This window comes from Micropterus salmoides, unplaced genomic scaffold, assembly GCF_014851395.1.
Source record: "Micropterus salmoides isolate LMB-PRFRI ecotype aquatic unplaced genomic scaffold, ASM1485139v1 Ms_hic_scaffold_1, whole genome shotgun sequence".
Classification (NCBI taxonomy): domain Eukaryota; kingdom Metazoa; phylum Chordata; class Actinopteri; order Centrarchiformes; family Centrarchidae; genus Micropterus; species Micropterus salmoides.
The window spans coordinates 1,130,808-1,154,774 of record NW_024040040.1 but is presented as its reverse complement, the minus strand read 5'-3'; the positions used below and the strand labels follow the sequence as shown (position 1 = coordinate 1,154,774).

General features: G+C 45.7%; 1 pseudogene; it reads left to right on the top strand.

Moving 5' to 3' along the window:
* The first annotated feature begins 29 nt into the window (after window positions 1-29).
* Window positions 30-23,967, top strand: part of LOC119915531 — a 26,235-nt pseudogene continuing 2,297 nt past the window's right edge.

Genomic DNA, 23,967 nt, shown 5'->3' with positions numbered 1-23,967 from the left:
AGGATCAGCAGCAGCAGCGAAGACGAGAGACAAAGAGACAGACAGAGAGAAAGAGAGAGAGAGCGAGAGAGAGAGGGGAGGGAGACAATCCTCACCGTCTGACGAGAGACAGAGAAGAGGAGACAGACAGGAGGGCAGACAGGAGGACAGAAAGGCCTTCCCCGCTCGCCGCCCGTCTGTGTTCAGCGTGTGATGGCCGACCACATGTTCCTGCTGCTGTGTGTCTGCTGAGTGTGTGTGTGTGTGTGTGTGTGTGTGTGCTGCTGTGGGTGGGTGGGTGTGTTCGCTGTGTCTTTGGTGTGTGTTCGGTGTGTGTGATGGGGAACGCAGAGAGCATGGAAAGCCAGCTGGCGGTGATCCGGTCCAGAGCCGCCCCGGTTCGACTCCCGATGCCCGACCCGGCTGAGCTGGAGGAGAGGGTCTCCATCGCATTGGTAAATACACAACACACACATCCACACACAACACACACAGTGGGTACACACACTCAGACAGGAAACATGAAGACAGTGAAAGGGTTAAAGCTGATTACATGATGGACTCTGCAGGGTCCCCAGGTCTGACCATTAACATGTTAGCATGCTAACCTTAGCTGAGGCTGATGGGAAACTTGCATCTGGACATAAATTGTTGGACACATTAACATGTAGACCTGATGGTGGCGCTAGAAAGGAGGCTGTTACAGTCCATCCTGAGGGCCGACAGGCAGAGAGAGAGAGAGAGAGAGGCAGGCAGGTAGAGAGACAGAGACAGAGTTTAGATCACCTGGACTTGTGGAGGTTCTGCTGCAGAGCGTCATCTCTCAGGTTGTAGGTGTGAAACTGAGATCAGGTGATTGTGAAGGCTGCAGCATTAATCTACATCATGTTCATTCTACTGCACTGTGTCTCGCCTCTGTATACACAGTGTATATATACACACAGTACTATGTATACTTACACTGTGTGTATATATATATATATATATATACACACACATAGTATACTATGTACAGAGGCAACAGGGAGACTAAAATATAACAAATAGTAATTGGTGGAAATATTCCATTACCTAATCTATAATGCTTCAAGAGCAACACCTGCAGGGCAGGTAAGGAGAAGGAGAGTCTGAAGTGGTGAGGAGCAGAGAAGGACTGCTGTCCTCCTTACAACCAAATATGTTATATTAATCTAATTCAATTCAATGTTATACATACAGTGTATACAATATTATTAACATAGACCCAACAGTTGCTACCATGAGCAGCACTTGGCCCCGCTGGCAAGGAAAAACTCCCTTTAAGAGGCAGAAACCATGAGCAGAACCTGGATTTAGGTTGTGCAGCCATGTGCCTCGACCGGAGGAAGAGTGACAGAGAGATAGGCAGCCCAACAGAAGTTGCACATACAGAAAATTAATAACTGTACTTTCATTCTTCACTTGCAACTCCTAACATATGGCCACTTGGTCAAGACCCCTTTAGCATCATTTTTGAGGGCTTCACCATCAAGTTAGCAATAATAAATATGCAACAACGTTAGAATTTCAAAATAAAACTCATGTCTAATGTTGTGAAATGTCATAACTTGCTTAGGTTTAGAAAGAGGTTATGGTTTGGGTTAAACTACACCTCTACACAACTTCACGAGTTAGATAAGTAACTAGTCTGTCTGTTGAACTATGATGCTATGGGGTCTTGCGTCCATATGTGATGACTTGGGAGTGAGCAGAGGTTGGATAATTATTGTAACATTAATGATAATAACAATATGTTTAATAGCAGCAGCAGATGTTGAGCAGAAACATGGGAGCAGCAGGTGACCCATAACCACAGATCTAGTTGGGCCACCAATGAAAAAGGAGGAGCAGAGGTCAGCAGGATCGCCACATCTACTCTGCTGATGGAACACCAGGAGCAGAGGTCAGACGGACGAAACCTAGACTCTGGGAGAAGGAGTCAGATGGACTACCGATGGAACACCAGGAGCAGAGGTCGGATGGACCGGCGCCTAGACTCTGGGAGCAGGAGTCAAATGGACTACCGATGGAACACCAGGAGCAGAGGTCAGATGGACCGGCACCTAGACTCTTGGAGCAGGAGTCAGATGGACTGCCGATGGAACACCAGGAGCAGAGGTCAGATGGACCGGCGCCTAGAATCTGGGAGCAGGAGTCAGATGGACTACCGATGAGACACACGGAGCAGCGGTCAGATGGACCGGCGCCTAGACTCTGGGAGCAGGAGTCAGATGGACTACCGATGAGACACACGGAGCAGCGGTCAGATGGACCGGCACCTAGACTCTTGGAGCAGGAGTCAGATGGACTGCCGATGGAACACCAGGAGCAGAGGTCAGATGGACCGGCGCCTAGACTCTTGGAGCAGGAGTCAGATGGACTACCGATGAGACACACGGAGCAGCGGTCAGATGGACCGGCACCTAGACTCTGGGAGCAGGAGTCAGATGGACTGCCGATGAGACACACGGAGCAGCGGTCAGATGGACCGGCACCTAGACTCTTGGAGCAGGAGTCAGATGGACTACCGATGAGAAACACGGAGCAGCGGTCAGATGGACCGGCGCCTAGACTCTGGGAGCAGGATTCAGATTGGCCTACAAAATGAAGAACTCACTATATAGTGAGTAATGATTGATTTCAAGATGTTTAAACAGTTCTCCGTGGCCAGAAACTTCAAACAAATCACTCCCAGTCCTCGTTACCCTCAGTCTAATGGTGAGGCTAAGAGTGCAGACCGCAAAGAAGGCTCACCCTCTTCTAGCCCTCATGAGCTACAGAGCCACACCACTAAAAGCGACAGGGGCCAGTCCTGCACAGCTGATGCTCGGCCGTCCGATCAAGACGATCAGTGCCTAGTTTAGCGCATAGACAATTAACAAAGTTCTGTACCCAAAATCACTAGACTTCACCAAAGTGCGGAAAACTGATGCCAAGGCGAAAGACAGCTAGAGGCGTTACGGCGTCAGACCACTCCTACCCCTCCGGGACAGAGCGTGGCACTGAAAATTGATCGTGAATCTAGCTGGAGAACAGCCGGGACAGTTCAATGTCCACACTCAACTGTGAGATCTTACTTTGTCCAGACAGACCGAGAAACAGACCTCACCTGTGCCTATCCAAGAACTGTGTCCATCTTCCCGACACTGTCGGGATGCATTTATACAGACAAATACTTTGAGTCTTTGATGTAAATGAATGTCTCCTCTGTTAGTATGTTCTTCAGTCTATTGAAGTAGAGACACTGCTAGAACTCTATTAATACCAGCACACCTTACTGTCTACCACTCTTTCTTTATAAACTGTTTATTGGTCAAAGGGTTTTAACATTGAACCTTGAACTGTTTGTGTTTCAGAATTCGATGAACCTGCCTCCTGATAAGGTGCGACTGCTGCGTTCCTATGACAATGAGAAGAAGTGGGAGCTTATCTGTGACCAGGTGGGTGTTGTAGATGACCTTCATGAGTTTAAATGTGTTCCTACATGAAGAGGCAGGTCAGAGGCAGATTTAAACTCCAGAGAAATTTCATTTTAAAAATTTTAATTTCAAATTTTTCATTTTAACTTTACATTAGCATGTCAGCAAATACTTCACTGGCTTTGTGGATGTGCGCATGTGGGCGACCTCAGGTTAGAAATAGTTGGTCTCGTCCGGATCTGTGTTTACTTCACTAAACTACACATGACTAGTTAGATTGCAGTGGCTTGCATGTATGTTTGCCATACAGCCTGGAATTAAAAAGGATTTCATGTAAGGGACATACAAAAAATAACCAAATTGGTGAAGTGAAATGAAAACATAACTTGTTTTAAATTGAATAATTAAATAAATAAATGTAATAAATAAATAACGGATAGTGGTGCTTGCATTTGCCCCCTTTGCTACCAAGTCCCTCAATAAGATCTGGAGCACCAGTTACCTTCAGAAGTCACATAATTAAATAAATTCTACCTGTGTGCAAACAGTCAGATGATCTGTCACATGATCTCAGTATTTATGGAACAACTACGCAGCACCGTGAAGACCGAGATGTACGAGTGAGTACAGATCTGCTTTGGGTTGTAGAGAAACATCAGAAACTTTCAACATCCCAATATTAAAGCCATTATTCAAAAATGGAAACAATATGGCACAACAACAACTCTGTGGTCCGACTTAAAGAATACTGGACACCAGCAGAACCCATCCAACTTGAAGGACCTGGAGTAAATCCAGGTTGTAAGGCAACAAAACAGGAAAAATTCCAAGGGGACAATACTTTTGCAAGCCACCGTATCAACATTTGTACTCAATGCATAATATGATTTATTTCCATCAGAGAAACATTCAGGCAGATGTTTGAGTAACTTGTTGGTCACTCTCTTTACTCTTTGTTGGAATTTGGTAGAGGCAGGTGTGGTTATCATCTAAATCTAAAAACTGTATAAAGGTATTAATATCATAAAATTATCAATCACGGTCAACGCACCACCCTGGAATCATAACAATAACCAAATGTGAAAAGTAGTCTCAAAATAGCGGCTAAGGCCTCAAAGATCTAAACAGGGTTTAGGCGCCTCTTCCTGCTCTCACCACAATGGCATGGAGCACAGCTGGAGCTCTAAGGTATGTCTTGTTGCAGATGTCTTTGTGTAAGCATGTAAATGTGAAGGATAGCATTTAAAAGAAAGGACAGGAACAGGGACGTTTTTAAGTTCCTAGTTACCACGGTCAAGCACAAGCCAGCACCTGCCGACTGAGAGCCACAGGGTATTGTATTGGCGATAGGGTCATGGTGGGCCAATTCTTCAGCCGCAGCGAGGGGAAGAAGCCAAGCCGACCCATAATTGATTGAAAATGGATCCAACTACTGGATTATAAGCTAGGGGTCATCAGAACCCTGCACCACCGAGCTGACCACCATGCCCAAGCCCAAGAAAAGGATCCAGGAAGATCACCAACACTACAGGGGATGAGGAAAAGAAGAGTAAACGTGTCTGGAGTATCAGAGAAACTCAGGCGGATTTTCAACAAACACCAAATCCCTGTGTTTTTATACCCAAGAATAAGACAGATACTGGTCCACCCCAACGCCCACAGACCCAAACACAAGAAAAGCAATCTAGTCCCTGCGGTCCAGTGCAGTGAGGAATGCACAGAGCTGCATACTGGGGAAACTAAACAACCACTACACAAACACATGGCTCAACACAGAAGGGCCAACAGGACCCTCAGGTCCAGACAGAAGAGTGAAGGACTCTCTTAGAGGACACCACGTTCATATTCTAAGTGAAAGCTAAGTGAAAGAAGCGATGTCCACCAGAGTAGAGAGACCATCTCTCAACGGGAGACTGAACCAACACTCACATTTGGCCTCAGGTCTCTCCAACATCTACATTTCTGGTGTTACAACAGCCAGGAGCACTAAGCAACCAAGCGGTATCCATCACCTGGTGACGACCCCACATCTGGGACTCCTTGGATATTATACAAAGAACAATATTGGAGAAAAAGAGAACTATTGGAAAATACTTGAACTAAAACTCATGTGTTTACTTTTATATTTTAAACCTAGGGCTGGACGATATGGCCAAAAATGTTATCATGATAAAAACTTACATATCTTTCGATAGATAATTATCACATTGCTCCTGAGTGAAAGTTGAAGAAACCTGATGGTTAATTGTGGTTTAAACTCTTCTTTATGGCCAACACTTGATGCCAAACAGTGGATCACATCACAAATCTGAGATTGTATTGCGATAATTATTGTTATTGTTTTATTTTCCAGCCCTAATTAAACCTGAAACCAGCTGTGTTTGCAGAATGAACCTCACACACAGGTGTTGTTGGTAGGCGGGGCTTCATATGTGATGTCATCCATATTTTTGTGTGTGATGTAGGAGAGGTTTCAGGTGAAGAACCCTCCACACACCTACATCCAGAAACTGAGAGGCTTCCTGGACCCGGCCGTCACGCGCAAGGTAACATGGGAAATGGAGTTTGTAGATGTTAATAACAGCAATGATGTCAGACTTTAATAATCTCTGTCTGTTATTTACCTGTGTGTCTGTCTGTTATTTACCTGTGTGTCTGTCTGTTATTAACCTGTCTGCCTGTTATTAACCTGTCTGCCTGTCTGTTATTAACTCTCTCTGTGATTAACTGTCTGTCTGTTATTTATCTGTCTGTTATTAACCTGTCTGCCTGTTATTAACCAGTCTGTCTGTTATTTACATGTTTGTCTGTTATTATCCTGTCTGTCTGTCGATCTGTCTGTTATTAACTGTCTGTCTGTCTGTCTGTTATTTACATGTTTGTCTGTTATTATCCTGTCTGTCTGTCGATCTGTCTGTTATTAACCTGTCTGTCTGTTATTAACCTTTAAGTCTGTCTGTTATTAACCTGTCTGTCTGTCTGTCTGTTATTAACCTGTCTGTCTGTCTGTTATTAACATGTTTGTCTGTTATTATCCTGTCTGTCTGTTGATCCGTCTGTTATTAACCTGTCTGTCTGTTATTAACCTGTCTGTCTGTCTGTTATTAACCTGTCTGTCTGTTATTAACCTGTCTGTCTGTCGATCAGTCTGTTATTAACCTGTCTGTTTGTTGTTAACCTGTCTGTCTGTCTGTTATTAACCTTTCTGTCTGTCTGTCTGTTATTAACCTGTCTGTTTGTTGTTAACCTGTCTGTCTGTCTGTCATTTACCTGTCTGTCTGTCTGTCATTTACCTGTCTGTCTGTCTGTTATTAACCTTTCTGTCTGTCTGTTATTAACCTTTCTGTCTGTCTGTCTGTTATTAACCTGTCTGTTTGTTGTTAACCTGTCTGTCTGTCTGTTATTAACCTGTCTGTTTGTCTGTTATTAACCTGTCTGTCTGTTATTAACCTGTCTGTTTGTTGTTAACCTGTCTGTCTGTTTGTTGTTAACCTGTCTGTCTGTCTGTCATTTACCTGTCTGTCTGTCTGTTATTAACCAGTCTGTCTGTCTGTTTCTTGTTAACCTGTCTGTCTGTCTGTTATTAACCTTTCTGTCTGTCTGTTTCTTGTTAACCTGTCTGTCTGTCTGTCATTTACCTGTCTGTCTGTCTGTTATTAACCAGTCTGTCTGTCTGTTATTAACCAGTCTGTCTGTCTGTCTGTTATTAACCTGTCTGTCTGTCTGTCTGTCTGTTATTAACCTGTCTGTCTGTCTGTTATTAACCTGTCTGTCTGTTATTAACCTGTCTGTCTGTTATTAACCTGTCTGTCTGTCTGTCTGTTATTAACCAGTCTGTCTGTCTGTTATTAACCAGTCTGTCTGTCTGTTATTAACCAGTCTGTCTGTCTGTTATTAACCAGTCTGTCTGTTATTAACCAGTCTGTCTGTCTGTCTGTTATTAACCAGTCTGTCTGTCTGTTATTAACCTGTCTGTCTGTTATTAACCTGTCTGTCTGTTATTAACCAACCTGTCTGTCTGTTATTAACCAGTCTGTCTGTCTGTTATTAACCTGTCTGCCTGTCTGTCTGTTATTAACCTGTCTGCCTGTCTGTCTGTTATTAACCTGTCTGTCTGTTATTAACCTGTCTGTCTGTCTGTTATTAACCTGTCTGTCTGTCTGTTATTAACCAGTCTGTCTGTTATTAACCAGTCTGTCTGTCTGTCTGTTATTAACCTGTCTGTCTGTCTGTTATTAACCTGTCTGCCTGTCTGTCTGTTATTAACCAGTCTGCCTGTCTGTCTGTTATTAACCAGTCTGCCTGTTATTAACCAGTCTGTCTGCCTGTTATTAACCTGTCTGTCTGTCTGTTATTAACCAGTCTGCCTTTTATTAACCAGTCTGTCTGTTATTAACCTGTCTGTCTGTCTGTTATTAACCTGTCTGTCTGTCTGTCATTAACCTGTCTGTCTGTCTGTCATTAACCTGTCTGTCTGTTATTAACTGTCTGTCTGTCTGTCTGTTATTAACCTGTCTGTCTGTCTGTCTGTTATTAACCTGTCTGTCTGTCTGTCTGTTATTAACTGTCTGTCTGCCTGTTATTAACCAGTCTGTCTGCCTGTTATTAACCTGTCTGTCTGTCTGCCTGTTATTAACCAGTCTGCCTTTTATTAACCAGTCTGTCTGTTATTAACCTGTCTGTCTGTCTGTTATTAACCTGTCTGTCTGTCTGTCATTAACCTGTCTGTCTGTCTGTCATTAACCTGTCTGTCTGTCTGTCATTAACCTGTCTGTCTGTTATTAACCTGTCTGTCTGTCTGTCTGTCTGTTATTAACCTGTCTGTTATTAACCTGTCTGTCTGTTATTAACCTGTCTGTCTGTTATTAACCTGTCTGTCTGTCTGTCTGTTATTAACCTGTCTGTCTGTCTGTCTGTTATTAACCTGTCTGTCTGTCTGTCTGTTATTAACCTGTCTGTCTGTCTGTCTGTCTGTTATTAACCTGTCTGTCTGTCTCTTACAACCTGTCTTTCTGCAGAAGTTCAGAAGAAGAGTTCAGGAGTCAACCCAGATGCTCAGAGAACTCGAGATTTCTCTTCGCACAAACCACATCGGGTACCTGTCTGTCTGAATACCATCTGATGCTCCTGGACGCTGCCTGGACCATAATATTTATTATTGTTAATACATTATTGTCTGTCTCTCTAACCTGTCTCTCTTTCTCTGTAGGTGGGTCAGGGAGTTTCTTAATGAGGAGAATCGCGGGCTGGATGTTCTGGTTGAGTATCTGTCCTTCGCTCAGTACGCCGTCACGTAAGTGTGAACAAGATGAACATGTCACACTGTGCACGTACACGTGTATATATACTGTACATGTACGTGTAAAACAGTAATGTTACTTTCTCACAGTCTGACAGACAACACTTGTACAATCTCAGGTCAGCTGGTCTTAAGACTGAAGCTGGTCTGTCGTTGTGAAATAAAGTATGAACAGTTGACTCTGGACTGTGGTAGTACAGATGGTCCAGAAACGTCTCCACGTGGTTCCACGTCTTTTCTCTAGTCGTAGTTCTGTTGAGTACACCAGGAAGTCACATGTTTAGGTGATGAGGTCATAGTTCTGATCCTGGATGCTGATGAAGCTGTAAAACCTGTCTGTGTGTTCAGGTTTGACGGTGAGCAGTCGGAGGCCGGAGGTGAGGTCTCGTCCATAGACTCTCCCTGGAGTCGGTCCATAGAGGATCTCCATGGTGACTGCAGCCTCCCGTCCCCGTCCTCCTCTGCACCGCGAGCAGCTCGTCACTCCATCAGGTAATGAATCCAAAACTAAATCTAAAACTGATGAACTCACCACACTTCGGACTCTGACGGTGTTTCTGTGTTTGTAGTTCAACTCTGGTGACTCGATCCAACACTCTGCCTAGTCGTCGAACTCTGAAGAACTCGCGACTCGTCTGTAAGAAAGACGACGTTCACGTCTGCGTCATGTGTCTAAGAGCGATCATGAACTACCAGGTAATTGACTGTCACCAACTCTAAATCTGGTCCAGTAGTCTGATCCGGTACAAATCCACTGATCTTTGTGTCCTCCTCTTCCTTAGTATGGATTCAACATGGTGATGTCCCATCCTCACGCTGTCAATGAAATCGCCCTCAGCCTGAACAACAGGAACCCCAGGTCAGTACTACACAAGGCGCCAGAGTCTTTTTTTGGCCAAGCTACTATGTTTCAGCCAGGACACAACTGAACAGCAGGTGTTTCTGTTGCGTTTCATTCATTTAACATGAAGGTGTTAATTTGAGGTCAGTAGCCGTCTTGTATTATAGAGACTGCTCATGGAGCTGCACCTTTTGCTACCTTGGCAGGTAATTTGGTGAGTTTTCATGTTGAGATTCAGTCTTTCGACCACTATTTCAACATTTTTTATGACTATGACTCTTATGAATTTGATTTTTAATTGATTTATGGCATGGATTTTTGGTTTTGTTATTTAAAGTTAATTTAGAACAATGTTTGGAACACTGAGTGTGTTAAATAAATTAATCTGATGTTTGCAGTTCTTAAAGTGAGGTGGAACTACCACTTCTTCAGTGCCCAAGATTTTTAACGTGGAAACGCCGACACACAGCCGAGCTGAAAGAATAAAGCTGATATTTTCATACAGCTCATAAGAACACTTGAAATCAACACATTATTATAGACTAGTGTTTATTTAGGCATTCACACTGTCTCCTTGCACGTGTCAGCTGCAGCCGTGCTACTTAGACTGTGTCGTATCACTTTGCTCCTGGTTTGTAAAATATGGCGCTCTCATTCCAGTAGACTTGTTCAAGGCTGTGATTGGTCATCTGCTGCTGACTCCACCTCTTTTATGTGAACATGCTTATGTCTGGATTGGGAAGTTCGAGGTCAGTTTACCGAGTTGTAACCAGCTTCGTGGGACTAGTTATCCCGATCCCGATTGTTAGGGTTAGTGAAGCCAGATAACGAAAAGAGATCCTGGGTATGTTGAACTGGCTTCGTGGTGCAGGCCCCAGGTTTAATGAAACACAACACAGAATACATGAAGTACCTGTCTGCTGACCTGTCTGTCTACTTGTCTATCTGCTGACCTGTCTGTCTCTCTACCTGTCTGCTGACCTGTCTATCTACCTGTCTATCTGCTGACCTGTCTATCTGCTGACCTGTCTATCTACCTGTCTATCTGCTGACCTGTCTATCTGCTGACCTGTCTCTCTACGTGTCTGCTGACCTGTCTATCTACCTGTCTATCTGCTGACCTGTCTATCTGCTGACCTGTCTCTCTACGTGTCTGCTGACCTGTCTCCACTTGTCTGCTGACCTGTCTATCTACCTGTCTCTCTGCTGAACTGTCTCGCTACCTGTCTATCTGCTGACCTGTCTATCTACAGGGATTGGACAATGAAACTGAAACACCTGGTTTTAGACCACAATAATTTATTAGTATGGTGTAGGGCCTCCTTTTGCGGCCAATACAGCGTCAATTCATCTTGGGAATGACATATACAAGTCCTGCACAGTGGTCAGAGGGATTTTAAGCCATTCTTCTTGCAGGATAGTGGCCAGGTCACGACGTGATGCTGGTGGAGGAAAATGTTTCCTGACTCGCTCCTCCAAAACACCCCAAAGTGGCTCAATAATATTTAGATCTGGTGACTGTGCAGGCCATGGGAGATGTTCAACTTCACTTTCATGTTCATCAAACCAATCTTTCACCAGTCTTGCTGTGTGTATTGGTGCATTGTCATCCTGATACACGGCACCTCCTTCAGGATACAATGTTTGAACCATTGGATGCACATGGTCCTCCAGAATGGTTCAGTAGTCCTTGGCAGTGACGCGCCCATCTAGCACAAGTATGGGGCCAAGGGAATGCCATGATATGGCAGCCCAAACCATCACTGATCCACCCCCATGCTTCACTCTGGGCATGCAACAGTCTGGGTGGTACGCTTCTTTGGGGCTTCTCCACACCGTAACTCTCCCGGATGTGGGGAAAACAGTGAAGGCGGACTCATCAGAGAACAATACATGTTTCACATTGTCCACATCCCAAGATTTGCGCTCCTTGCACCATTGAAACCGACGTTTGGCATTGGCACGAGTGACCAAAGGTTTGGCTATAGCAGCCCGGCCGTGTATATTGACCCCGTGGAGCTCCCGACGGACAGTTTTGGTGGAAACAGGAGAGTTGAGGTGCACATTTAATTCTGCCGTGATTTGGGCAGCCGTGGTTTTATGTTTTTTGGATACAATCCGGGTTAGCACCCGAACATCCCTTTCAGACAGCTTCCTCTTGCGTCCACAGTTAATCCTGTTGGATGTGGTTCGTCCTTCTTGGTGGTATGCTGACATTACCCTGGATACCGTGGCTCTTGATACATCACAAAGACTTGCTGTCTTGGTCACAGATGCGCCAGCAAGACGTGCACCAACAATTTGTCCTCTTTTGAACTCTGGTATGTCACCCATAATGTTGTGTGCATTGCAATATTTTGAGCAAAACTGTGCTCTTACCCTGCTAATTGGACCTTCACAGTCTGCTCTTATTGGTTCAATGTGCAATTAATGGAGATTGGCCACCAGGCTGGTCCAATTTAGCCATGAAACCTCCCACACTAAAATGAGAGGCGTCTCAGTTTCATTGTCCAACCCCTGTACCTGTCTATCTGCTGACCTGTCTATCTGCTGACCTGTCTCTCCACTTGTCTGCTGACCTGTATCTCTACCTGTCTCTCTTCTGACCTGTCTATCTACCTGTCTATCTGCTGACCTGTCTATCTGCTGACCTGTCTCTCCACTTGTCTGCTGACCTGTCTATCTGCTGACCTTTCTCTCAACGTGTCTGCTGACCTGTCTCTCCACTTGTCTGCTGATCTGTCTATCTGCTGACCTGTCTCTCCACTTGTCTGCTGACCTGTCTATCTGCTGACCTTTCTCTCAACGTGTCTGCTGACCTGTCTCTCCACTTGTCTGCTGATCTGTCTATCTGCTGACCTGTCTCTCCACTTGTCTGCTGACCTGTCTATCTGCTGACCTTTCTCTCAACGTGTCTGCTGACCTGTCTCTCCACTTGTCTGCTGACCTGTCTATCTGCTGACCTTTCTCTCAACGTGTCTGCTGACCTGTCTCTCCACTTGTCTGCTGATCTGTCTATCTGCTGACCTTTCTCTCAACGTGTCTGCTGACCTGTCTCTCCACTTGTCTGCTGATCTGTCTATCTGCTGACCTGTCTCTCCACTTGTCTGCTGACCTGTCTATCTGCTGACCTGTCTCTCCACTTGTCTGCTGACCTGTCTCTCCACTTGTCTGCTGACCTGTCTATCTGCTGACCTTTCTCTCAACGTGTCTGCTGACCTGTCTCTCCACTTGTCTGCTGATCTGTCTATCTGCTGACCTGTCTCTCCACTTGTCTGCTGACCTGTCTATCTGCTGACCTGTCTCTCCACTTGTCTGCTGACCTGTCTATCTGCTGACCTGTCTCTCCACTTGTCTGCTGATCTGTCTCTCTGCTGACCTGTCTCTCTACTTGTCTGCTGACCTGTCTATCTACCTGTCTCTCTGCTGACCTGTCTCTGTCTCTCAGGACGAAGGCTCTGGTGTTGGAGTTATTGGCAGCGGTGTGTTTGGTCAGAGGAGGACATGAGATCATCCTGTCGGCCTTCGACAACTTCAAAACTGTAAACAACAACAACACACAGTGTCAACACACTACACACACACTATACACACAGTACACACACACTACACACACACTACACACACACTACACACAGTACAGACACAGTAGTATACTGACCCAATAATGATCTAATGAAGATCTAATGGTGACCTAATGGTGATCTAATCATGATCCAATAGTGATCTAATGATGATGTAGTGATCTAATAATCATCTAAAAGTCATCTAATTGTGTCCCAATAGTTACCTAATGGTGACCTAATAGTGACCTAATGGTGACCTATAGTGACCTAATGGTGACCTAATGGTGATCTACCTCCACAACCTGTCCTCCACTCACTTTGTCTCAGTGGAAGCATCCGCTCCACCTCCCTCAACACCTTCTCCTCACTGAGGTCAATGATGTCGCCCAGTCTGTGCTCTACACTGAGCTGGTGCCTGGATAGCCTGTGTCCTCTATCTACCAAGCCTGCTCGCCCCGAACCAGCCCCACCTGTGGCTAACTGATACCATCCAAAGGCTGCATACTGATCTCAGAGCCGCTGAAATAAAATGGTGAAAAAACAAAGACCTTAAGGCTACCACATGCTCCTATCCTCCTTCTCAACCATCACTCCAACCAGGGTGGTGGGAAACTTGGGTGTCCTGATTGATGACCAGCTGTCCTTTTCAGACCATGTTGCTGCTGTCTCTCAGTCGTGCCGCTTTGCTCTGTACAACATAAGAAAAAATCAGGCCCAACCTCACTCAGTACGCCTGGTTTCTGATCAGCCCAAAAGGACTCATGTCTCTCCATTACTCAGTGACCTCCACTGGCTCCCCGTTCCTATGGCTGCATACAGAGTGACTACTGATTCTGGTTCTGACTACTGTTCTGCACCATCTACCTAAACTCCATAATCCAAGCCTACGTTTCTTCTGGGCCACGACGCTCCTCCAACAAACGCCGCCTGGCTCTGCCATCCTTTCACACAAAGCAATCCCAGTCCCTGTTCTCATCTGTGACACCACGAAGGTGGAACGAGCTACCACACGCCATCAGAGCAGGGGCGTCCCTCTCTAACTTCAAGAAAATGCTGAAAACTCTTCAGAGAACACTTCCTCTTATAACACCTCTAACTCCTAACATGCACTTCCTGTGTTCTTCTTCTATCCCCTTACATTTCTCTTGTATTGGTTGCACTTTTTGTTAACTTACTTCTTTCCCTAGGTATTCACCCCATTGATGCCATACGTGCCATTAGCTCTTACTAGTATTTATTGCGGCCCCTACTAGAATGTATTGTCAGTTGTAGATCGCGTACTGTATTTGATGCTCTGTTAATGCTTGTATGTCGATCCTCAAATGTTTGGATAAAAGCGTCTGCCAAATGAGTACATGTATATGTATATCTAAAAGGGGTTCTAATGGCGATCTGTTAATGATCTAATGGTGACCTTATGGAGATCTAACAGTGATCTAGTAGTGATCTAATAGTGATGATGAGGAAGTAACTTATGACTTGGCTTTTTCTAACAGTTCTGCTGACAGTGTTTACTTTAACTGTGACATCATGACTTTTCACATGATTAGGTCACCGGCTGTATGACTTCTTTGTTGGTGCCCGAGCTCTCGAGCAATCACAGAATCAACAGCTGTTCACACATGTGTACTAATACACTGTATGTATGAGTGGTCATGTACATGCATGGTAGACTGGATGGGACAAGTGTAGTTGATTGGTTAATTGATTGATCTGTTGCAGGTGTGTTCAGAGACGATGCGTTTTGAGAAGCTGATGGAACATTTTAAGAACGAAGACGACAACATCGACTTTTTGGTATGGTGACTTTTATCTGAACTGTCAGTCCTTCCTGTTGGATTCATTCTAGACTTCATAGTGTTAGGAAACATTATTTTAACTTTAGGGTTACCTGAACATAACTTACCTGTGATCCAGGCTTAATTAGCTTGTGTCTGTCTGTGGTTGTCAGGTGGCCTGTATGCAGTTCATTAACATCGTGGTTCACTCGGTAGAGGACATGAACTTCAGAGTCCACCTGCAGTATGACTTCACTAAACTCAACCTGGACGAGCACCTGGAGGTAACTAGGACACAAGATCCACTCCCAGCCAATCACATGTGGGCTGATGATTAAAGGATAAGTGTATTATTAACCTGTCTCTCTACCTGTCTCACCTCAGAGGCTGAAGCACACAGAGAGCGACAGGCTTCAGGTCCAGATTCAGGCCTACCTCGACAACGTGTTTGACGTCGGGACGCTGCTGGAGGATGCTGAGACCAAAACTGCTGCTCTGGAACGAGTGGAGGAGCTGGAGGAGAGCCTGGGCACGGTAAGAAAGACAGGTGGAGAGAGAGACAGGTGGAGAGACACATAAACCAGGAGAAAGAAGAACCAAACCTACTGCTCTGGAACGCGTTTAGGATCTGGAGGAGAGCCTGGACACGGTAAGACAGACAGGTGGAGAGACAGACAGGTGTACTGACTTGTCTTTCTCTGTCCTCAGATGTCAGAGCGGCTTCTGGATGTGGAGAACGAAGCGATGCTGAAGATCGTCGAACTGGAGAAGCAGCTGATGCAAACCAACAAGGAACTAGACCACATCCGGGTCAGTGCTGTTACCATGGAAACAAACATTTACATTTACATTACATTTACATTTATTCATTTAGCTGACGCTTTTATCCAAAGCGACTTACAATTGCTATATTTATGTCAGAGGTCGCACGCCTCTGGAGCAACTAGGGGTTAAGTGTCTTGCTCAGAGACACATTGGTGGATGGGTCACAGTGGGGGAACCCAGGTCTCTCACACCAAAGGCAGGCATCTTATCCATCTTATCCATTGCACCATCAACACCCCGTCACCTAGTCACCATGGAGACAGAAAATGCTAATGAGAGATATTAAAGAACCGTCTTGTGTCTCCATTCCTGTTTGAAGATACCAGGCTGAAACACCCGAGCCCCTGTCAGGTGGAACGACAAGTGAAGAAGTGAAATGCTGAGAATGTCTTGCATTGTAGCTGAATATTTTATGGTGTAAACATGTTTTGATGGTATTTCAAGATACCAATTTTAGGTCCCAAAAGGTACTGAATAGTTTCCGTAATGCAAACATTCTGTAAAGGTGCCCCTAAATGTTCCTTTACTGTTACTGAAGGTTCTGAAAACGTTCAGTAAACGCGATGGAAGTATCCAAATAGGACAAAAATAACATTCTAGGTCAACACCTAAATGTTCTGCAAATGTTTTGGGAATGTTGTGTAGAGACCTAGAGGGAATGTCCAAGAGGGCAGCTGAAGATATATTTATATTCTATGGTAATGGATCCTTACACATTTCCAGGACGTCCTGAATGGACTATCAAATAACGTTCCCCAACCCTTTAAAGAACTCCACAACGTGACCGCCTCGGAACATTCTAGGAACATTACAGGGCGACGTCCTTGATACCAGTGGGGATGTTCTCAGGACGTTCTGGGAATGTAAAAGTTTAGCTGGGTCTCTACCTGTCAGCTGACCTGTTTTTGAAAGTTCAGATAAAATAGTCTCAGGGCTGTTCACTGATTCAGTTCTCAAAATCTGAGACCTGGACCTGCTCAATTCTTTTGGTCTCAGAATCTTAGAACTGGACCTGTTCAATTCTTCAGTTCTGAGAATCTGAAAACTGGACCTGTTCACTGGTTCGGTTCTGAGAATCTGAAAACTGGACCTGTTCACTGGTTCAGTTCTGAGAATCTGAGAACTGGACCTGCTCAGACCTGTTCAATGCTTCAGTTCTGAGAATCTGAAAACTGGACCATTTCACTGGTTCGGTTCTCAGAATCTCAGAACTGGACCTGCTCAGACCTGTTCAATGCTTCAGTTCTGAGAATCTGAAAACTGGAGCTGTTTACTGGTTCGGTTCTGAGAATCTGAGAACTTGACCTGCTCAGACCTGTTCAATGCTTCAGTTCTGAAAATCTTAAAACTGGACCTGTTCACTGGTTCGGTTTTGAGAATCTGAAAACTGGACCTGTTCACTGGTTCAGTTCTGAGAATCTGAGAACTGGACCTGCTCAGACCTTTCAATGCTTCAGTTCTGAGAATCTGAAAACTGGACCTGTTCACTGGTTCGGTTCTGAGAATCTGAGAACTGGACCTGCTCAGACCTGTTCAATGCTTCAGTTCTGAGAATCTGAAAACTGGACCTGTTCACTGGTTCGGTTCTCAGAATCTGAGAATTCTTTGGGTCTCAGAATCTGAGAACTGGAACTGTTGAGAAAAAAGTTTGCAAATGTTGAAGTTTTTTTCTCTGTGACACTGTAAACACGTGTGGGACTCACAGGTGTTCAGTGGTTTTCCTCCAACAATACCTTCATACTTCTGACCTCTTACACCACCTAACTGTAACCTGTGCAGCAACATGTTGTACTGTCTCTCTTAACACACCTGTTACATGTGCAGGATGTGTACGCAAGCACTAACTCTCAGGTGCACACCTTGCGGCGGATGGTTCGGGAGAAGGACCAAACAATCCGGCGCCAAAGTCGTCTGGAGCGTCAGGCTCAGGAGGCCCAGCAGGCCGGAGGACCTGGAGCTCCTCAACCCCAGAGAGGAGAGGGGGATGGGGGGGTGGCTGACTCCGCCTCACCTTCACCTCCACCCTGTCCTAACCTGTCCCCTAGGTGAGAGACGCCGCCGTTTACGAGACAGACTAAGTCAGAGAGTAGCTGGTGAACATTTAGCAGCTAAAGAGTCAGATGTGTCCTTCAGGAGGTGCTGGAGACCAAACACAGAGCTAACATAGAGAGAAACATGACTGACCAAGAAGCAGCTGTAGCTGCTGGAGGTCGTTCACTCAGAGGGGCTACACATTCAGCGCTGCCCACCACCCAAACAGCAAGAATCTATGAACTGTTGACAAGCTAACCTGATATGTTTCCTGGATAGCATTGTGGTCAAACTACGTTAGGCTAGCCAGAACCACAGAGACACGGCTAAGCACTCTGGTATAACAACAACAACAATTAGCCATTTGGCTGATGCTTTTATCCAAAGCAACTTACAATTGCAATTTCAGACGTCACACGTCACTGGAACAGAATCACTGCTTGTCTTTTCCTGCCACAGAGCAGGACTGGAGGGTCACTGCTCACCCCTATAAAGGACCAATAAAAGAGTTCTGAAGTTTCCAAAGTAATTAGTGACTGCTTTGTGCCAGCGGAAAACTGTTTGCTAACATGTTAGTCACAGCTACTTAATGATAATAAGCCAGACTGTGTTGTGTTTACAGACTTGTTGATTTCTGCTGGCTAAAAAAAATTATTAATTAATTTAACAGAACTCAGCTCTAAATAAGTTCAGCCACAAAAAACCTCGAACATTTATTTTCACAGTCCGGAGACCGTGGCCTATCACAGCATGGGACCGGGGATAGGCGGAGCTCCAGACATGCCGCCCCCACCCCCGCCCCCGCCTCCACCACCAATGCCAGGCACAGGTAAGTTTCAGCTCCACCAGTCCGGGCGCTGCAGTAACTACCTGATACTGAATTCCTGCTAAAAGGTGCTACTTCTGCTACCACATCCTTCTAGTACTCCAAGTGAACATCACTTCCAGTATGATACTAAACTTAAACAACACCTGTTTTTGCTTCTTCTCTTCTTTCAAGTCTCCAATGGGTCGTACCCTGCACCTCCCCCCCCTGCTCCTCCCCCCCCCCCCTCCCCCTCCTCCCCCCTGTCGGACCAGCGAGCTCTCATCCTCTGTCCCCATGCCCCCCCCCCTCCCCCTGTGGCCCCGCCTCTCCCGGGGTCAGGGGGGTCGCCCACAGTCATCTTTAACTCGGGACTTGCAGGTGAGACTGATGCGTTCACAGGCTGCAGAGAAAGTAGGGAAGATAAACACTCACTTTCAGTTAAAAGTCTCACATTCAAAGACAAATCGAGAAATAACCAACCCAGGCTGAACTAACCACACCCACCAGTGATGTCACTGCAGTGATGCTTTCTGTTAACATCACTAATGTCTTGATAAGGTTACCTAGTACATCTGAGGTCAACGTTTTTAATGCACACATCATTTTAACTGATACTGTCCGTCTGTTGTCCGAGTTTCTGTTGATGTGGAAGATGTTTCTAAGAACCATCTGATGAGCAGGGATGTTAATGTCTTACTGACGCCTCCTCCTCTGAAAGGAAGCTGGCCTGGTTCTCACTGAGCTGCTGTTTACTGGGTTAGGGTAAAAGTCATGATCTGTTGCTCAGCCTGGTGTTTGCTGCAGCTTAACACGTTCGTTCATCACAAACACCGGAGTCACAGCTGTTCTGTTTATTTATCACAAGAGTTCTGTCATGCTACAAGTGAAATCTGACCTGTTGTGAATTTAATGATACTAATGTTGTGTTTTCTCTCTTTTTGCTGACAGAGGGTCCTCTCAAGTTATTCTGTACGTTTACTTACACTCTTTCTATCTTTCCATTCCTCCATCATCCCTCTAGAAACCTCTCCTTGACACTAAGCCCCACCCATCAGCCTCCAGCACAGCCAGCGATTAGCTGGTTTGTTGACCTCTTTAGTTTGGTCAGAGTGAAGGTGAACGGGATATAAAGTCAAATGAAAGATTCTCTGTGCGAGCTGAAAATGTTTTAACTTGACTTGATCAATGGATCATCCATGTGGAGAGAAAAGAGCAGAAACTGAGAGAAATAAAAGAGTAGTAGAGAAGTTAGAGAACCGTTCTGAGATCACAGTCTGATCAGGGTTAGAGAACAGATCTGAGATCAGTCTGATCAGGGTTAGAGAACAGATCTGAGATCAGTCTGATCAGGGTTAGAGAACAGATCTGAGATCAGTCACAGTCTGATCAGGGTTAGACAAAAGCGGTGCAAAATTTATCAACACAGAACTGTGACTGGTCGTCTTGGTAGCACTGCATTTCCTCCAAGCCCACAGGAAGTGCTTCGTACTTTAAAGTAAATTTTACTCGTGGCCAAACTAGCGGCTGTCACACAGTGCATCAATATTTTTGAGCGTCACCCCGCCACATGACACGTTTCACTATCAGAGTTTGATCCATTTAATCGACAACATTTGGAAAGTCTAGAAGAGCGCACGATTATTATTTTACCCCAATTCAAGTTAGTGGAGGGCTGAACACAGTGGATGCTATAGAGTTAGGGCTAAGTAGCATTTTGGCAGAGTAATTGCAGAACAATGCAGACACAAGTATAAATGCGTGGTTACTTGCATAGCTCACACTGTAGGATTAAGGGCAGGGGTATAAAACCATGACCCCAGCCTCCCCTCCAGGCTGTTATCAGTCTAAGTCTGGTTTAATAGCATATGAGCTTCTGGTACCTTTGGATGGGGTTCAGGTTCAGGGTTAACCCCCCCCCTTCTGTAGTCAGATCATTCTCCGAGTAAATCTGCAATGGACAACCTGTCTCCCTGCTCACCTGTCCCTCTCTCACTACTGTGCAGCGGTGAAGATAAAGAAGCCCATCCAGACGAAGTTCAGGATGCCGGTGTTGAACTGGGTCGCCCTGAAGCCGAGTCAGATCAACGGGACTGTGTTCAATGACATCGACGATGAGTCCATTCTGCAGGTAAGTAAAGAGACGCTCTGAATGAAGTTCAGTTATTGGCGTGATAAAGTCTGTGAAGGTTCTCAGTCATCGAAGTCCAATAAAGTTGCCCTTGACCTTAACCTTCCTTGTATACCAGACAACCCTAAACCGGGTCAAGAAGGAGAGGAGCTGCTGAGGAGTCAGTTTATTTGTTAACTCACAGCAATAAGAGTGAGTGGTTGACCTTTTTTAACCCTGGGTTTCACCTGCCAGGCTGCCCTGTCTTATTGCTGGATGGTGTCAGGACTGAACGGCCTGAAGGAAAGCCTGAAACGCAGTAATCAGGGCTGACATTTCTACATTTTCAAGAAGAGCTCTCCTAAAAAGACTAATACTTCTCATCCTCCCGTCTGTCTGTCTCTCATGACCTGGATCTGGAGGTTTGAGGAGCTGCTTCAATTTCAATTTTATTTATATAGCGCCAAATCACAACAACAGTTATCTCACAGCACTTTTCATAAAGAGCAGGTCTAGACCGTACTCTGTGATGTTATTTACAGAAGCCCAACAGTTCCCACCAAGAGCAGCACTAGGCGACAGAGGCAAGGAAAAACTTCCTTTAAGAGGCAGAAACCTCGAGCAGAACCATGACTCAGGGTGGGCGGCCGAGAGAGAGAGAGAGAGAGAGAGGAGGAGGGAGGGGAGGGAGGCAGCCTACACAATATCCACACAGAGGTACAGACAGTAAAGGTGATGTTGCTATAGACTAAATGAAAAATGGTACAGATATTTATAATAGTGTTAATGGTAACAGTCGTAATGTTAATGATTATAATAACAATAATAACAATAGGACTAGTAACAATAGTTGTTGCAGCAGAGGGTGTCGAGCAGGAACACGGGGGCAGCAGGTGACCCGCAACCACAGATCCAGACTCCACAGCTCCAGAGCCAGAAAACCTGCAGGAAGTGATAGGAGGAGAGAGGAGAGGGACGAGAAAGCACAAGACTACCAGAAAGGGGAGAAGTTGTGTTAGTAACATGCAATAATGGGATAGGTTGCATACAGAGGGAGAGAAAGTAGAGGAGAGAGGAGCTCAGTGCATCATGGGAAATCCCCCGGCGGTCTAGGCCTATAGCAGCATAACTAAGGGATGGTTCAGGACTACCTGAGCCAGCCCTAACTATAAGCTTTATCAAAGAGGAAAGTCTTAAGCCTACTCTTAAATGTGGAGATGGTGTCTGCCTCCTGAACCCAAACTGGAACCTGGTTCCACAGGAGAGGAGCTTGATAGCTGAACGCTCTGGCTCCTAGTCTACTTTTGGAGACTCTAGGAACCACAAGTAACCCTGCATTCTGGGAGTGCAGTGCTCTGGTGGGGTAGTAAGGTACTATGAGCTCTTTAACTACCTGTTTCTCCCTCTATAAACCTGCCTCACTCTCAGGACCTGGATGTGGAGGGGTTTGAGGAGCTGTTCAAGACGAAGGCTCAGGGTCCAGCGGTGGACTTGACTCTGTCCAGACAGAAGCTTCCTCAGAAAGCTCCGTCCAAAGTCTCTCTGCTTGAGGCCAACAGAGCCAAAAACCTGGCCATCACCCTCAGGAAGGCCGGCCAAGGGCCAGAGGTCATCTGCCGGGCCATCCACACGTAAGTCACAGTCCACCAGTACCAATAACACAAGCATCATTTCCTCCGACTGTAACTCTACTAGAGACAAACTCTATGAGTAGCAGGGTGTCCTAACCAGAACCAGGCTGCAGCAGGGTCAGGCTGACTGAGGCAGAACATCGGCACACTTTGCGCCGTTCTGACAGCAGACAATCAGATCTGAGCAGTACAAGACAAGACTGCCTGGTTTTATTTCATGGGTGCAGAGTCGGACCCAGTAGTCACTCTGTATGCAAGCATTAGGGACTTGAATTTGATTCTGGAGGCCACGGGGAGCCAGTGGAGGTCACTGAGTAATGGAGTGACATGAGTCCTTTTGGGCTGATCAAAAACCAGACGTGCTGCTGCGTTCTGAACCATTTGTAAGGGTTTCACTGCACAAGCTGGAAGACCTGATAGGAGGTCAGTGCCGTAGTCGAGATGAGAGGTAACCACGGCCTGTATCAGAAGCTGGGTGGCGTACTGAGTGAGGTTGGGCCTGATTTTCCTTATGTTGTACAGAGCAAGCGGCACGACCGAGAGACAGCAGCAACATGGTCTGAAAAGGACAGCTGGTCATCAATCATGACACCCAAGTTTCTCACCTCCCTGGTTGGAGTGATGGTTGAGAAGTCAGTTTGTAGTTTGATGTTATGGTGGATAGATTGAGTTCAGTCTTAGAGAGGTTTAGTTGAACGTGGCGAGGGTTAGGTGTGGTCACTGTTTTGCATTCGGTGGCACAGTTTCGGACAAGAACGAGGTCAAGGAGTACCTTGCCAGCTTTGTGGGATCGGGGGGCTGAGAAACCGTTCTAGATCAAAGGAATGAACCAGAGACAGGAAGTCTGCTGAGTTTGATTTGTCTAAGTGAATGTTCACGTTACCGAGCACAAGTAACAGACAGTCATGCTCTGGGATTGAAGACAGCAATGTATCTAGCTCCTCTACAAAGTCACCTATTTGTCCTGGTGTACATTATATCACAATCACTGAGACTTTTACTGGAGCGGTCACCGAGACAGCATGATATTCAAAGGAGGCATATTGATTTGGGGCTAGCTGCAAATGAAGTAGTGTGAGTCCAACTGCCAACAGGTGCATTAGAACTGATTGCACCCAGCTGAGAGATCGCCCTCCGGAACAGATCACATGTTGTGTGTCACTGTCACTTTCGTCAGACCAAACTAAACAAAATATATTTCTCAAGGACCTAGATGACTAAACCGAGACGATGACAAGGCGGTTAACCTCAGACGTGTTCTGATTGGCTACCTGGAGACTCCCTACAGCAGTGCTTTAGCAGTTCTACATTTAAAGTTCTGGTTCAGATTTAAAGGACTCCTGTACGTGAACAGTCTGGTTTGTGTTTCTGCAGGTTTGACCTGCGAACAGTCCGGGTCGACTTTGTGGAGTGTCTGATGCGTTTCCTGCCGACGGAGGCAGAGGTGAAGCTTCTACGGCAATATGAGAGGGACAGAAAGCCTCTGGAGGCTCTGAGCGACGAAGACCGCTTCATGATGCAGTTCAGTCGTATCGAAAGACTCAGTCAGCGCATGTCCATCATGACCTTCATGGGCAACTTCACTGACAACGTCCAGATGTTAACGCCGGTAAGACAGACAGACAGGTGGAGAGTTAAACAGACAGACTGGTGGAGAGTTAAACA